This window comes from Molossus molossus, unplaced genomic scaffold (genome assembly GCF_014108415.1).
Source record: "Molossus molossus isolate mMolMol1 unplaced genomic scaffold, mMolMol1.p scaffold_m16_p_20, whole genome shotgun sequence".
NCBI lineage: Eukaryota > Metazoa > Chordata > Mammalia > Chiroptera > Molossidae > Molossus > Molossus molossus.
In genome coordinates, this window is record NW_023425356.1 from 36,838,124 (window position 1) to 36,855,553 (window position 17,430).

At 48.8% G+C, this 17,430-nt stretch overlaps 1 protein-coding gene across 1 annotated transcript in view; it reads right to left on the minus strand.

Annotated features, from left to right (window-relative positions):
* NEK2 (NIMA related kinase 2) overlaps positions 1 to 17,083 on the minus strand; it is a 58,943-nt gene extending 41,860 nt beyond the window's left edge. The window contains exon 1 of the mRNA XM_036273327.1: positions 16,979 to 17,083. The gene's annotated coding sequence lies outside the window, so the exon portion shown is untranslated. The remainder of the gene's footprint in view (positions 1 to 16,978) is intronic.
* Positions 17,084 to 17,430: the final 347 nt, after the last annotated feature.

The following is a 17,430-nucleotide window of genomic DNA, read 5'->3' on the forward strand; positions in this document are numbered from 1 at the left end:
CTTAGTTGTAGGACTTCTGTTCAGCTGGGTTTCAGGAGGTTCTCAATGGTGGTCGTCCGGTAGTTCAGTTGTAATTTTGATGTGGTTGTAGGAGGAGGCGAGTACCTTGTCTACCTACATGCCATCTTGACCTGAAACCAAAACGTGCATCCTGAGCACAGATGAGGACGTCACTTTGTGTCAGTCTCCCCTGCGGCGCTGATTCTGGGAGAGAACCAAGCGGCTTTCTGGCTGAGGTGGCAGGGACGTGCGACATGCACAGTGGCTGGATTTCCTAGAGAAGCCCATGGGTGACGACACCAGAGGTGTTTGAGAGCCCCAGGTGGTCTCTGCAGGAGTCTGGGGGCCACAGGTATAGTTCAGGGTAGTGCGACAGAAAGGGTGACTCCCGGGACCACCAGTGCCGCCGCTGTGCTTTAGAGAAACATGAATTCAGGCAGACTCCACCCCAAACCAGTGAATCAGGAACTTTGGGGTGGGCCCCCCAGGAGTTGCTGATGCTCCCGGAAGTTGAGAAACACTGGTATTAGGTACAAGCACAGCTTTGGACACAAAGTTCAATTTGAGAACTGGCTTTCTGCTTACTGAAATTTAGTTATCTTATCTTTTATAAGGGCATAAACACATCACCTAACTTCCAGTTCTAACTTCTGAAGATGTGAAGAGATATCAGATACTGCCTGGGGCCCAGTACCAGTACAACAAACATTAGCTAGTTCTTTTATTAAGCACTGGAGCATTAGGAGGTTGTCAAAAAACCTTAGTGTGACCCGAGCCCTCTCTCCAACTGGCTGCCTAGCAGAGCAAGTGAGGCCACCAGGCTCAGTGCCTGTAGCCCTGGGGATCTATAGGCCAAGAGTTATCAGGAATCTGGGCCTCAACTTGCTCCAGGAAGTAGGCCTAATATAAGGTTACACGTGTACACATCATTGCAACACCAGGCAATGCAAATTCAGTGTCTGCTGCAGGATCTAAACAAGGTTGTTGGCACCGGAGGGAGGAGAAGGGGTGGGAGGTGGAGGCGGTAAGTAGGTGTGCGCGAACAGGAAGAAGCGGTGAAGATTTCTGAGAAGCCAGCACTGCAGGGCTCCAGATACCAGAGAGAGGAAAGTAGAGTAATAGTATTCATGATGATGACTCCTTGACTTCTGGATCAGGTTGTCCCTTTGAGCGCCTCTGTTTGCCTACCTGGGGAGCAGGAGGTGGCTGAGAGCTGTGATAAAGCCCTGTAGGTGAACTGGCTCTTCCACGGCCGGAGGCCGCCCTGCACGTGCCCGAGCTGATTCCCAGGCTGTGCACTTCCTGCCCTGCCCCCGCCCCCCGCCCCCCGCCCCCGCCAGGAACTCCCAGCTGGGCGATGCGGGAGGGGCCCCGTGGCTTCAGACTCCCAGCCTGGCTGCACAGGCCAGCCTCCTCCACAGGGCTCTCCCTCGGCTCCTTCCAGGGAGTCCCTGGGAGGTGCTTCAGCGGCTGAGCCAACACGGCGGGGGAATCCTGTCCCAGAGGAAGAGTCCCAACCTAGCCTGAAGCCCCTGCTTGTTAGAATGCAGCCCTGGAGAGGCTGGGGTGTGGTGACCTCACCAGAGGCTGAAGGGCGCTGGCCCTGTGCGCACCTTCCTCCTGGGTTCCTGACTCAGGTTTCCCTCTACGGTGGTCTCTCAGCCCTTCCCCCAGCCCCAGCCCACCCACTCCTGCCCAGGTAACCAGCAACACTCCGACACAGTCCTGGCTGCGGTCCCCTGGCTTCCCTGCTAGGGCTCACAGAACAGGATGAGCGCTAACACCCGAACGAGAGAGATGCTAGGCCAGGGACAGAGGAGAGAGAGAGAGGGAGAGAGAGAGAGAGAGAGAGAGAGAGAGAGGTGGTGTGTCCCTGCTGACCTTGCACTCAGTTATGTATTTTCTCTGATCATTCCGATTTTTATTTTATAATCCAGATTTTGTTGTTGTTGTTATCTGGATTCTTGAAAACCTACCCAAATAGTTTATAAAGAAGACTTTTATTATTTTTGCTAAAAAAAAATTTTTTTTTCCTTTATTGATTTTAGAGAGAGAGGAAGGGCGAGATAGAATCATCTATGAGAGAAAACATCAATTGGCCGCCTCCTGCATGCTCCCCACTGGGGATCGGGCCCACAACCTGGGCATGTGCCCTGACTGGGAATCGAACCAGTGACCTCTTGGTGCATGGGTCGATGCTCAACCACTGAGCCACATCAGCCAGACTAAAGAAGACTTTTTAGTGGGAGCCTACTCCTTATCTCCAAGGGGGATGAAATAAAATTATTCCACAGTCAGGACACAGTCATGTCTAAAACACACGAAAAGGGATTAGGGGGAGGAATCATGGTGAGTTGACCGTGTGCCCATCCAGCTTCTCATCCCTCCCCCTTCTCTGTCCCTGTCACCCTCTTCCCCTATTCCCTGCCCACAGAAGAGGGTCAGAAGCCACTCAGGGAGGGACAGTTCTCTCCCCTGCTCCTTTGCTCCTCTGGGAGCCTCCACGGAGGTCAGAGAAGCAGGTGTCCTTCCTGTTGGCCCTACCCAGGCCTCTCGTTAAATGTGGCTTCTTGGCAGACCCACCCTCACACAACCTTCTGGCACCCGTTCTCCTTAGCTCATCCCAGCCTCACTGCCCCCAGGCCCTCGGCTCTCCTCTGACCCAAGCACCCCAGCATCCTGTTGGATCTGACACTGTCTCCCACTGGGAGCCCTGTGTGAGGCCCTGCTGGTCATAAAGCGCAAACCCGAATCCACAGCCACGCACACAGAAGGACTCGGCTTCAGGCTTTATCTGTGTGACTTCCGTTCCCAGTGGCAGTATAGTACCATGCTGAAGAGCCTGGACACAGAAGCCCGCCCACTGGGGTTGGGATCTGTCACTTACTGAGTGCCCGTGGGCAAAACTCCGGACCACAGGCCGACGCTCTAACCGCTGAGCCAAACTGGCCAGGGCTCGTGGGCAAAACTGACCTGTTCTCGTTGTTGTTGTTGTTGTTGTTTTAATTGTGGTAAGATACATATAGCATGAAATTCACCATTTTAACCATTAAGTGTGCTGTTTGGGGGCACAAAGTACACGCCTGTCATTTGGCAAATCACAACCACTCATCTCCAGAATTCCTTTCATTTTGCAAAACTGAAACTCTAGGAAATTGTGATGCATGTTACAACATGGATGAACCTTGAGGACACTGTGCTGGGTGGAATAAGCCAGTCACGGAAGGACGTATACCGTATGGTTCCACTCACATGAAGCACCCAGCGTTGTCAAGTTCAGAGACAGGCGGAATGGTCGCCAGAGGCAGGGCAGAGAGGGACGTGAGGAGTTGTTTAATGGGTACAGAAGCTCACTTTTGTCAGAAGGAGAGAATCTTGGAGACTGGACATACAACAGTATGAGTATATTTACGTTGCTGAACAGAACTTAAAATGGCTAAGAGGGTCATTTTTGTTATGTGTCATTTTCCACAATTAAAAAATTTAAAAACCCCACCCCTGAAAACTAAAAACTGTGTACCCTCACCTCATTGCTCTTTGCCTCAGTTTCCTCATTTGTAAAATAGTAATAATCATCCTACCCATCTCATAGGCTTGTTGCAAGGATTTGCTGAGTAATACATACAGCATAAATGTTCACGTAGCCCTGGCCGGTTTGGCTCAGCGGTTAGAGAGTCAGCTCGCAGACCAAAGAGTCGCGGGTTTGATTCCGGTCAAGGGTAGGTACCTCGGTTGTAGTTCATCCTCGGCCCTGGTCGCGGTTGTGCAAGAGGCAACCAGTTGATGTATCCCTCTCATGTCAGTGTTTCTCCCTTTCCCTCCCTACCACTCTATCTGAAGATAAATAGAAAAATATCCTCAGGTGAAGATTAAAAAAAACAAATGTTCCCGTCAGTGCTTGGCCATCGCCTCACGTCAGCTGTTATTAGCTTTTCACATTGAGCATGGCAGAAGGGGGTGGACCAGTAGATCCACTTTTCAGAGAAAGGGGACAGGGAAGCAGGATGACATGATGACTCGGTGAGGGTGTGGGGGAAGGGAGTTTATTCTGGGACTTGGGGACTCTAACTCACACTATGGAAGAATTCCTTAAGACTAGTGACCTAAACATCCGGGTCCCAGCAGAAGTGCCAAGGCCTCCCAATTACATAGACTCTAAGCATTTTGGAGTTGTGATCATTTCTACACAGGAGGCTGGACTTCTGAGTCTTTCACCAGCAAAAGGGTGAGCTGAACTCTGTCAGCACAAACCAGATAGGCCGAGTACAGGAGAGATTTCCGAATTTCTTTCCAGAAGAAGCTATCTCAAAGTCCTTCAGATGGGTTTCCGGGAATGTGGTTGTAAATCCTCTCTCTTCCAGTGGAGTAACTCTCATAGGAATTGTTTTAAATGTCTTCATTAAAAAGCCTTATGAAACTATAAAATGCAATTACATTTAATAAGCAATTGTATTAAAAGGGAAAAAATTACACCCTTGAAAATCTGGGAAATCTATCCCATTTATTGGGGTCTTACCACAGTGAAGCGGCCCTGGACTCTGCCATCCCCCAGGAGCCCGTCCTTGACTGCAGGACAGCAGCTGGGCAGAACCCCCCAGTTCTGGGGAGCCATCTGCGGGCGGCAGCCAAGACTAATGAAGCAAAGAGAGCGGTTTCTCCAAGGGGATCACAGCATCTGCTGGACCAAATGATTTTTGACATGTGTACTAGCTCTCTTGGGATCTTGCTCCAAGGACTCTAATGACCTCGTTTCCCCCTAACATTGTCCTCTGGCCAGCCGGCAGGCAAGCACCGGGTGGTCTCCTGATGCAAGGCTGAGGTGCGGGGATCCTGGCCTGCTGTCACTGGCTCCAGTCCTCAGGGTGTGTGTGAGGACTGCGTGCGGGTGGGCTTGCGTAGCTGCCTGGAAGGAAGGGCTGCGAGACCCCTCTGTGCCGGCGACCCTCCCTACACCCTCCATCGTTAGGCATTGGCTGCAGCATCAATGCTGAGAACATCAGGTTTTAATACGAGGGACACCAATTTTTCTTCTTTTTTGTTTTATAACTTTAGTGAAGTTTAAGTGACATACAATAAACTGCACATATTTCAAGTATGCACTTTGATAAGCTTTGACACGTATACACCATGAAACCATCACCATGAGACAGTGAACATAGTCTTCCTCCCCAAAAGTGTTCTCCCTCCCCTCTACATCCCCATAACCCACACCTCGCCGGGCAACCACTGATCTGCTTTTCATTACTATAGATTCATTTCCTTTTATAACAGTTTCAATAAATGAAACATACATTATGCACCTTTTTTGGTCCAGATTGTTTCACCCAGCATCATTATCTAGAGATTCATCCATTGTTGCATATATTGCTAGTTTATTCCTTTTTGTAGCTAAGTAGTAAGTATTGTATAAATACTGTCATTTGTTTGATCCATTCAACTGCTGTTGGGCATTTGTGTCCAAGTCTTTGTGTAGACGTATGCTTTCATTTCTTTTGGGTGAACATCTAGGAGTGGAATAGCTGGATCATAAGAGAGGAACATGTTTATTTAAGAAAGTACTTCATTGTCTCCCAAAATGCTTGTACCATCAGTTGTTCCTACCAGTGGTGCATAAAAATTTCAGTTGTGCCCTGGCTGGTTTGGCTCAGCAGTTAGAGTGTTGGCCGGCGGACCAATGAGTCGCGGGTTCGATTCCTGGTCAAGGGCATGTACCTCTGTTATGTCTCATCCTCAGCCCTGGTCAGGTCCTGCGGGAGGCAACCAGTCAAGGTGGCTCTATTGTGTCGATGTTTCTCTCTGTCTCTCTGTCTCTCTCTCCCTCCCTCCCACTCTATCTAATGATTTTTTAAAAAAAATTTCAGTTGCTCTGTATTCGGTACTGAAGGTCTTTAAGATGTTCTAATAGGTGTACAGTAGGGTCTGGTAGTTTTGATTTGCATTTCCCTAAAAAATAATTTTGAGCCTCTTCTCATGTGCTTATTTGCCATCTGGATATCTTCTTTGGTGGAGTGTCTATTTGAATCTTTGCCTATTTTTAAAATTGGGTTGTTTCTCTATTATTGAGTTTTGAGAGTTTTAAAAATAAAATCTAAATGTGAGTCCTTTATTAGATATATGCACTGCAGTCTGTGACTTGTCTTTTCATTCTCTTAACAGCGTCTTATGAAGAGCACAAGCTTTTGATTTTTAAGAAGTCTAATTTATCACTTTTCTATTTTAGGGAGCATGCTTTGGTGTCCTGTCTAAAAAAAAAATCTTTGCTTAACAGAAGGTTACAAAGGTTTTCTCTTCTGAGTTCTTCCAGACATTTTATAGATTTGGTTTTACATTTAGGTTTACGATCCATTTTGAGTTCATTCTTATATATGCTAAAAGGTAGGAATCCACGTTTGTTTGTTTGCATATGTGTATCCCATTATTCCAGCACCGTTTGTTGAAAAGACTATTTTTGCTCTGCTGAATTACCTTTGCAACTTTGTAGAAGATCAGCTGTGCATTGGATTCGTTTCCTAGGACTGCCTAACAAGCACCACCAACTTGGTGGCTTCAGACAACAGAAATGTCTCCTCTTGCAGTTCAGGAGGCCCGGAGTCTGACATCACCGCATGTTCCATTGCCTGCTCCTGCCCCGTACATGTTCTTTGAACCCGACCTTAGTTCATTCAGTCCTGTTTGGAACAGGTTTAATGTAACATGAGGAAGGCTGGGGCATGGACTGATAAGAACACAGGTGAAGAAGGGTGGGACCACAGCATCGCACAACGTCAGGGGCACCTTGTATTCTGTGTCACAGATCCGCCTCCGGAGCCAAGCACCACACCAGCCCTAGGGAGGGGTTGCAAGAAGACCCTTCAGGGGCCCTCTCATGCCTGGCTCTCCAGTGGCACTGTCGCTTTGCTTGGAATGCTCTTCTGCACATTCTTTTGTTAAAACTCTACTCAAGAACCAAATGTGGCCTCCATGAAACCACCTCGGCTTCCTCAGGGGCATTATAATGCATCTTCTTTCTCGGTGCTGCCACATTTTCATCAGAGCTGCTTCCAAAGTCAGGTCTTTCTCCCTGACCAGAGTGCACATGTCAAGAAGACAGGGATTGCCCTGGCCGGTTTGGCTCAGCGGTTAGAGCATCGGCCTGTGGTCCGGAGAGACCCAGGTTCAGTTCCCGCTAAGGGCATGTACCTCGGTTGCAGTTTGTCCCCGGCCCTGGTTGGTTGTGCGGGTGGCGACCACTCGATGTGTCCCTTGCACATCGACGTTTCTCTCTCTCTCTTCCTCTCTCTCCCTCCCACTCTACCTAAACAAAAAATGGAAAAAAAAATGTCCTTGGGTGAGGATGATAAAAAAAGAAGACAGGGATTATGTCTTACTCACCTCTGTATCCCTGACTCTTTTTTTTTTTAATCCTCACCTGAGGACATTTTTCCATTTTTTGTACAGATAGAGTGGGAGGGAGAGAGAGGAAGAGAAAGAGAGAGAAACATCGACGTGAAAGGGACACATCGAGTGGCTGTCACCCGCACGACCAACCAGGGCCGGGGACAAACTGCAACCGAAGTACATGCCCTTAGTGGGAACTGAACCCGGGTCTCTCGGGACCGCAGGCCGATGCTCTAACCGCTGAGCCAAACCAGCCAGGGCTGTATACCTGACTCTTAACACCAGCCCTGGCCTGGCAGAAGCCCAGTGATTGTTTGAGGAGTAAGTGAACAAATGAACTGAGATCCAGTAGAAGCTCCAAAGATCAGACATCCTCAGCCCTTCTCGGGAAGTCTTGGGCATAGAATACAAGAGTTCTTCAGGGACTCATGGCAAACTGAGAAGGAAGAAGGGGTGTTTGGAACATTAGGGTCCATATGTCAGCTCTGGACAAAGCCGGGGAAGTGATGAGACTCAGTTCAACGTTCAGCCTGCTGTGTGGATGTCATCATGCTGGTGAACATTAAAACCTGGTGGATGAACACACAGTGTGTTTGCAGAAGAGGACCCCCAGTGCACACACCTGCACACACTTGTGTGTAGGGGACAGCTCAGGAAAACAAGGAATTATCATACAAAGATCACAACACATGTAGATATGCACACGTGCATTTGGATGGCTGGGTATGTACCTGAACACACACACAGCACAGGCTCAGCAATCTTTGAGGGCCCAAGAAACATAGTGAGTGTGATAACACGTGTTAATGGGCAGGAAGTTAGAGCCCTGAGCAAACCAGGGCCTGTCTCTTGATAACCAAAGTCAAAGGAGGCTGAACACTGAACCTTCCCCGCCTTCCCTCGCTCTTTTCCAGAAAGCAGTCTGGCACTTAGTGCAACAGGCAAGTAAGATCCTTGCAGCACTGTGCCTGGAAGGAACCACAGTGTCTGGATGCTCTGCAGCTGAAACCAGCAAGCACCTCACTGGTTTGGACCCTTCTTGGCACAGCTCAGCACTGGATGGAGGGAGGCCTCTGGGAAGGGAGCCACTTCCTGCTAATCCCCTGCTCTGGGCCTTGCTCCTGGTCTGGCTAGTTCTGGCCTCCTGCGCAGTGCTTATACCATGCCCATGTCTGGTTCTGGTTTCTATCAGTTACAGTCATGGTGTAAGTGTGTGTCCTCTGTCTGGCCAGGAGCTCCCCAAGGACAGGGATTCTGCCTCCATAACGAGGCTGAGCCTCTCTTCAGAGGGGACCATGCCTCACCTGAGCTCCTGCAGAGGGAGCAGGCACCGATTTTGCTTCATCACCTTCGCACATGCCAGGGGCCCCTGAACAAGGAGTCTCTGAGTTGGGTTCCTATCATTGGGCTACTCTCTTCTCCCCTACAGATAGATCTTTGGGTGCCGAGGGCCTTTAACACGTGGCCCTGGAGAGCCCCAGCCTTCGGGTTTCAATTGCTGGCAGGCTCAGCAAGTGATCAGCTGCTCAATCCCAGCTGCTGCCGCCTCCTCTCAGGTTTCTTGGCATCTCTGAATCACGAGGGAGTTGTTGAGAACCTGAGGTTTCCTTAATAATTTACATTCATGCTCCTCCCTTGACAGGATCACATGGCCCCAGACAAAGTAGTGAGCTACTACCCTGGGGTAACCGGATCTTCTGGGTCAGGTAACAACCAGGAAACAATGTGAGGATTACCCTGAGTTCTGGCCAGCATTACCCGAGATCCAGACCCAGCTGGAGGCCAGGGACCCAGAGGGCCCTGAAGCTCAGCCGTGGCCTTCCACACGCTGGGGGTGAAAGGGTCATGAGAAAAGGAACGCTCTGGGAACCAACAGGAACAGCCTTGCTAGCCTGGGGCAGCCGACTGAGGTTTCTTTGGCATGGATGCTCCATTCCCACCCCGTCTCCGTCGCTGTCTAAACTGGAGTGTCTGCGGATCGTCCTTGTTCCTTGACCCTCCACCTGTGCTCCAGGCCCATCCCCTGCCCCCGTCCCGTGCCTTGGTTCTCCTGAGTCTCACCATCTCTGTCCATTTATCCACTCCCTCAATGTATAAATATACTCAGCTCTTGGGATCTTAACCCCCACCTTTGCCCCTGCAGTCATCACCCTACTTCTCTCCTTTTTTTTTTAAATCCTCACACCAGGATATTTTTCTTCAGATAGAGTAGGAGGGGGAGAGAGAGAGAGAGAGAGAGAGAGAGAGAGAGAGAGAGAGAGAGAGAAACACCCACATGAGAGACACACATCGACTGGCTGCCTCCCGCATGACCCGACCAGGGCTGGGGTCAAATTGCAACTGAGATACGTGCCCTTCACCGGAATCAAACCCGAGACTCTTCGGTCCGCAGGCCGACAGTCTAACCGCTGAGTCAAACTGGCCAGGGCTCTCCTTCCTCTTGAGTAAGCCCCTGGGAAGAAACTGAGGCAGTATGTCCTCCCTCAGCACCCACGCCCACGCTAACTGCACCACTGAAACAGACTCCCACCCCCGGGACTTAGACACCCACAAGCCCTCCTGGGCACCTGAACGTTCCCGAGGCAAACTCTATACTTGATATTCATCCATCAAAAAATTGCAAAATACTTTCTCTGTGCCAGGCCAGTTATATAAAGTGAGTAAAATGAGGGGCAAGGAGCTGACGATTTGACCAGTGCAGATCTAAAGGGGTACACTTGAAAGAAGCCCAGAACATATGGAAAGCTAAGGGGAGTGCATACCACCTGATCTTGGGGTTGCAAATAAGTTCTAGCAAATAGGTGAGTTCGCAAATGTGAAATCTGAGGATAAGGACACTTTGGCTGCATTTTACTTAGGTCTGGGAGACCTGGTCTTCCCGTTGCTGTGTCCCAGTACTTGGCACAGTGCGTAGCCCGTGGTAAGCACTCTCTACATATTTGCTGATTGAAAGAAAAAGTGGAAGGAGGAAAGGAAAAAGGGAGGACAAAAGAATCAAGTCCATGTTCCTCTCCACCCGATTACTGGGGATGCCCGTGCAGGAAGCTTGTGCTCCAGAGAGACCACAGAGCCACAACCCTCCTTGTCCCTTCCTGGTCCTCTCCAAGGTTCTTGGGCTCCTTCCTCTGGTCAGACCTCGCCTCTTCTGGAGAGCTGCTCAGACTGAGCCTGCCCCCACACTCGAGTCCCCAGCCACCCGCACGGCGTCTCTCTACTGCCAGATCCACAGTGCCGGCCTCTGGGAAGCCAGCTGGCCTCGTGCTTTGGAAAGACTGCTGGTCCTTGTTTTATACGTGACACTTCCCCCTCCTCCATTTGGGAGCTTCCTGGGGGTGGGGGGTGGGGGGTGGAGGAACATGCCGCCTTCATAGTCTGCCCACCTCTATGTCTGGTTCCCAGTTCCCCAACCTAATGGCTGACCAATAGTTGATGATTGGATGCTCTCTTATTTTCCCCTGACCATCTTCCGGGAGCTGAGGGTAGGAAGCTGTCTGACCCTTCATTTTAGCTGCCCGGGGCATCTGCAACACCTTGACTTTGGTCTCTCCCAGGTGGTGTAGGAAGTGAACTGGGCTGACTCAGAAAACCTGACATATCAGCCTCCCACCAATTAACCTGTGACCTTGGGAGTGAGTAACCCTCCCTGGCCTCAGTTTCCTCATTTGTTTTAAAAAGAAGATAAGATCCCTTACCCTCTTGTCTTCTGTGACAAATATTTATAAAAGGGTGTGCAAACTTGTCCTGACCAGCAAGCTGTCCTGCACTTGTCAGCAGTTAGAGCTTCGGCCCGCGGGCCAGAGTCGGGGATTCAATTCCGGTCAAGGGCACGTACCTCGGTTGCGTGTGGTTCCTGGCCCTGGTCGGGGTCCTGCGGGAAGCGGCCAGTCAATGTGTCCTTCTTATGTCGATGTTTCCCTCTCTCCCTTCCTCTCTCTCCCTCCCTCCCACTCTATCTGATGATAATGAAAAAAAAAATATCCTTGGGCAAGGATTAGAAAACAAAAAAAGAACAAAAAGTGTGTGCAAACCCTTCAATGGTGCCTATTATTGGGGATAGTTCATCCCTGGCTCTGTCAGTGGAATACTGGATGAAAAGTAACTTAAACCAGGAGAACATTCCTTCTCTCACATCGAGAAGCCTGCAGGGAATTCCAAGATTCAGCACAATGTCCAGGTCTTGGCTAACTTCTCTGCAACACCCACTGGGAGCTGCAGCTGCTCCAAGCCTCAGCCTCTCAGACAGGCAGTGAAACAGGAAGGTGTGGGCCCTGGGGGTGGGGAGCTGGTTAGAAACTTGAACCAGCAATTATCCAGCCCAGCTACTTAATGTCAGGTGGGAGGGGACAAGGCACTGGAGGAGTGTGGATGGGGAAGAGGGAAGAGGCTCCTTCATCTCTCGTTTTCTTACCATGGAGGAGGAAAATCTTTCCCAGAAGCCTCCAGTAGACTATCCTTCAGATTCTATTGACTAAGACTTGGCCACACTGATAAGTCGATCACTGGCATAGAAGGAGACGCTAAATCAATCATGGCTCATCCATGGTTCACAGGCAGCGGGGAGGCCCCTCTGACACATGAGAAAAACTGGGGTTCTACCAGCATGACAGGCAAGGGGAGTCAACATCACCTGCCACAGGGCCTTGTTCCAGGCTCTGCACTTTGGTCTTGCCTTGCTCCTGCCTCCTGGTTCCTGCCCTCCTTCCCAAGACATGCCCTTTCCTTCCTTTCCTGGGACTCAAATTCCACTCCCTCCCCCGTCTTTTTTTCTGACACACCACCACCACCACAATGATGATGATGACCTGTACCCCTGGCTCGAAAGAGAATGAGTCTTCTCTTCATTCACTGACTTTCTCAGAAGATCCAGAAAATATTTCAGGGTCTGTCCCTGCCTCCAAGTCCACTCTAGGCCTGATGGGTGCGTGCTGTGGGATCAAGTCAGAAGCCTGTTCTTGGTAGTATCCATACATTCACTTAGCACCTGAGCACCTAGCTCACCCGGTGTAGACCCATGTAATCTAGCTTGACCCTCAAGAGAACCCAGGAGGCAGACAGGGCAGGTATAATAACCCTTCTGTCTCATGAATCACACGAGGCTCTAGGAAATCAAGGTGTTTGCCAAAGGCCACGGAGCCTCTAGCAGTTGGATCTGGAGGAAGGCTCCTTGGCTCTGGCCCCTGATTGAGTGCCCCTTCCACTGGACACAACCTGAGGCAACTCACCAGTGGCCTGCTGGAGCATCCAGTTGAGATTCCAGATAAGCAGGCATCTGCCAGGCTAACAAAGGCCTGTGTGTGTGAGGATGACAGCGAAACGTGTGCAGTGCCAGGCACACGCAGCATACAATGGCTATTGTGTCCCATTTGCATTAAACTACACTGGTTTGAACATTCCCCTCGCAGACCTGTTTCATCTGCTCTCACACCAACACTGAGCTGGACGCGGCAGGGCGGGTTACTGTCCGCAGGTGTGGAAACCTCGGAAGTGCGACCTAGCTGGGACCTTAGCCAGGCTCCTAGTTCCCAGGCCCGGATTCCTGCCCTCTCTGATTCATACCAGACTCAAACTTGTGCTTCTGCTCGCAGGTTCAGGGCTTCTGGGCTGGTCAACTTGTCGACCAGGTTCTCAAAACAATGAGGGAAGCAGTTAGGACCTGGAAAGTGGATTCAAGGAAATGTGGCGTCGGGGAGGGAAGGACGTGTCTGAGAGGCCGGGAGAAGGCCTGCTGAGCCCAGAACCCTGGCTGAGTCCAGGGCAGCCTCAGGCCAGCAGCCAGGTGGAGGCCTTGCAGAGCCCACCTGCAGGGCGGCAGGGTCCCAGTGTTCTGCCAGCGGCCAAGCTTCCCTCTGAAGCCTTCCCCGGCCTTCTTGGCTCCTTCTCTAGGAAGGCTCTGGTGACTAGCCCCTCCCCTGAAGCCCTCTGGCAAGGCCCCAGCTAATCTCTGAGATGCCATCTGGGGTATGTCACCATGCTGCTGTAAGGGTGAGAGAGCTGGTGTCCTTTCTCCTCTTCCTCATTCCCTTCCCAGCCCACTCAGTACACACACTCAGCGAACAACAGCGACTGACTTACGGACGGACCCCAGCCCTCCCTCTGTCTCCTGTGCTTTGGTCTTTCTTCTGTGGACAGGGGCTAGGGCAGTGGTTCTCAATTCTCCTGATGCCGCGACCCTTTAATACAGTTCCTCATGTTGTGGTGATCCCCAACCATAAAATTATTATTATTATTATTTTTATCCTCACCCGAGGACATTTTTTTCCATTTTTTATTCAGATAGAGTGGGAGGGGGAGAGAGAGAGAGAAACATCGACGTGAAAGGGACACAGTGAGTGGCTGCCACCCGCATGACCCAACCAGGGCTGGGGACAAACTGCAACCGAGGTACGTGCCCTTAGCGGGAACCAAACCCGGGTCTCTCAGGACTGCAGGTCGACGCTCTAACCGCTGAGCCAAACCGGCCAGGGCAACCATAAAATTATTTTTGTTGCTACTTCATAACTGTAATTTTGCTACTGTTATGAATCGTAATGTAAATACCTGATATGCAGGATGTATTTTCATTGTTACAAACTGAACAGAATTAAAGCATAGTGATTAGTCACAAAAACTATGTAATTATATATTGTGAAATATTTATTTCTAATTACTAATAAATGAAATTTTGTATTGAAGCATGGTGTAGTATGGGTAACAGCCTTAATAACAGTGAACTACATTGCTACATTTTGTGACAGTATGTGTGAAAAGCCAGTCAGTGCCAAGGTTGAGATCGCTTCTTTCTCACCAGACCAGTGATTCTCGGGGCAGTCTTTGTAAGAGCACAACAAAGATCATCTTCCACAACCAGTCTACTTCGTATTTAGACTTGATACCCAACAAGCTGGAAAACCCTGTTTCACAAAGATATATTGTTGGAAATGGAAGGAGGAACAACACAGTGTCAGACAGAACAGGATATGACTGCAAACACTTGATCCAGAATTTTATCACTGGTATTGCAGAGAATCAGTTCTCGCTGCATTGCTGTTAATAAGTTCAATGAACTCCTCTTGGGCTGTCTCAGGAACATCTTCAACTTTGATTGTGAATGGGCTTCTGACAAGTGCAAATGGGGTGCCGGTAGATTTGGAAAGTATGATGAAGTTTCATCTGCAAGCATGTGCAAGTGTTTGTTCACAGATATTATTATCGTAATCCTTGTCTGGTTCAATGTCATGTTCCTCAAAGAAAGCAGATAAGGTAGGCAACATGTAAATTTTATTTTCATCCAATTTTTTTTGCCAAAGCTGAAGTTTCATTTGGAGTTATCGGATCTTTTCAGACAAATCGAGGCATGCTGCATTTGGTCCTTGCAGTGATAAATTTAACTCATTCAAGATGGCAAAGATGTCAATCAAGCAAGCTATTTTCTGCAGTTCACTTTTATCGCTGAAAGTGCTTCGAACTAGGTCTTGCTGTCTGATTAAAAAATGTTCTGAGTTCATCATGAAGCTCAAAAACACGTTTTAAAACTTTTCCTGTCAACAACAATCTCACTTCAGTGTGAAATAGCAGAGCATTGTTCGGCGCATCCAACTCATTGCACAGTTGCAAAAACAGTCGACTGTTTAAAGTGCTCACCTTTACAAAATTGACAGTACTTACGATGCTTTTCATTACTTCTTGTAACTCTTGTGGCAGCGTCTCTGTTGCTAATATCTGCTGATGAATCATACAGTGAGTTACAGCGGTGACTCTTTCAGTACCAAACATTGAAATCCACATCGACTTCCTAGCATAACGGGAGTACCATCCGCGCAAACACCACAAACCTTCTCCCAAGAGATCTTATGCTCTTTCAGAAATGAGCCAACGGTGTCAAATACATCACATGCAGTAGTTGTCGTTTCAAGAGATTTGCAAAAAAGAAACTCATCTTTAAAGTCACCATCATTAATATACCTCGTGTGAACCAGTAACTGTGAACAGTTTGCAATGTCTGCAGATTCATCAAGCTGGATGCTAAATATTGGAAGTGGAGCAGATTTAATTTCCTGGAATATCAGCAGACATGTCAACTATTCTTCTGCAGACACTGTTGTTAGATAAGGAGATAGCACTCAATTTCATAACAAATTCGTCTCCGATCATAACTCGAACAATGTCTTTGGCTGCTGGCAACAGTAAATCCTCAGCAGTGGTGTGAGGTTTCATAGCTCTGGCAATTCTGAGTGCCACCAAATATGAAGCTTCAACAGCTGCTACGTTTTGTTTGTGGTACTTGCCACCAGTGTCAAGTCTGGCTTTCTTGAGTCCATCAGCTTTGCTTCTAAAATAGTTGGTATCCTTGCTGGCAAAGCTCGGATGCTTGCTATCAAAATGGCATTTTAGTTTGTTCATAGATTCCGCTGATAGAACTTCACAACAAATAACACATTGCGGTTTCTCAATTCCTGCTGTAAACCAGTAACTGTGGTTTACAGTTACTGTAAAAAATCCTCACTATATTTTCTTTCCTTAACATTCTTCTCTAAACGATCCATTGTCATGGGACGGTTTGCTAATGAAAATAATATATAACGATAGCTTTAATAATACAAAAGATGATACATGGCATAGTTTAGTCAATACAGTTCATTAAAGTTTCCTATGATTTACCATTCTCTGTGTTGTTTCTTTTACATACCTGTTACTATCACAAGGGGGCAGTATTCACATCAATCACAGCTGAATATAAAAAGACCGATCAGCATCCAGATTAAGTTGCCATGGTACAAATTTTTTTTTTGTAGTAGTTCATGATTTTACATTTACCCAGTAATTATAATTCATGAAGTGTCATTTTACCTCCAATACTGCTGCTTTCAACACAGTAGCTGCTCTCTACACATGTGTGACTGGTCCGCATAAGTACATTATGGCACCAACCCTGTCACACACACCTGTATTTGTACGAGGTGTATGTGATGGAGTTGGCGCAATGATATCATCACGCCTGGTACTCGTACATGGGTGTATCTGTATGTGGGCATATCTGCATGTGGGCGGACCCACCTAGAGACTGATAGAAGAGCGGTGTCTCAGTTCCTAGAACCATTGGAAATACAGTGATACCTCGGTTCTCGAACGCCTCGGTTTTCGACCAAATCGGTATTCGACCAGGAGATTCGAGAAACTTTTGTCTCGGAATCCGAACAAATATTTGGAACTCGAACTTCCGAGATGAGCCGAGTTGAGCCGAATGGCGTTCATTCGGCCCAGCGCGCCTTGCTTGCCTCATCAGTGTGAGTACAGAGAGAGAGTCACGCTTTGTGGAGTCACGCTTTCCTATTGGGTTTCATTGCTTCGGTTCTCGAACAATTCGGTTCTCGACCGTCCTCCTGGAACGAATTATGTTCGAGAACCGAGGTATCACTGTATTTGTTTTCCGGTGGTCTTAGGCAACCCCTGTGAAAGGGTTGTGTGACCCCCAAAGGGGTCGCGACCCACAGGTTGAGAACCGCTGAACTGAGGTATCTGGCCAGGGCAAGAATGTTCTCATAGACTCATTTAAACAGACTTTCACACTCATCACCAGCACCCTCTCGTGGCTCTCCTGTGCTTCCCCGTCACTCAGACTTACGCTCCAGTCGCTCCTCTCTGGCTCGGAGGGCTCGCTCCCGCTCCTGCAGCTGCATTTCCTTTAGTTTCAGCTCGCTTAACACAGGGCTGGACTCCTGCAACTTCTCTGGTTCTCCTAGTTGTCGCCCCCTTCTCTCAGGATTTCTTCTTTGCTCCTCTGCAACAAAGTCTGCTATCAAATGGTTCTCCAGGATTTCTTCGACAGAAGGTCGATGGTAATCCTGGGGAAAAAATGTTCAGTGTCACAGTCAGAGGTCATAACAGAATATTCACCCTAAAAGAGCGGTGACATTAAATGGGCATATCTGCCAAAAAATAGACTTGTTTATGGATGGGCCTTGACCACCTGGAAAAATAAGTTCACTGATGGCTTAACTCATGAGATTCTGGGTCCAAACAGCAATGCACATGTTTCCTTACCTTTGTTCCCCCTTCAACTAGAAGGCTCCACCC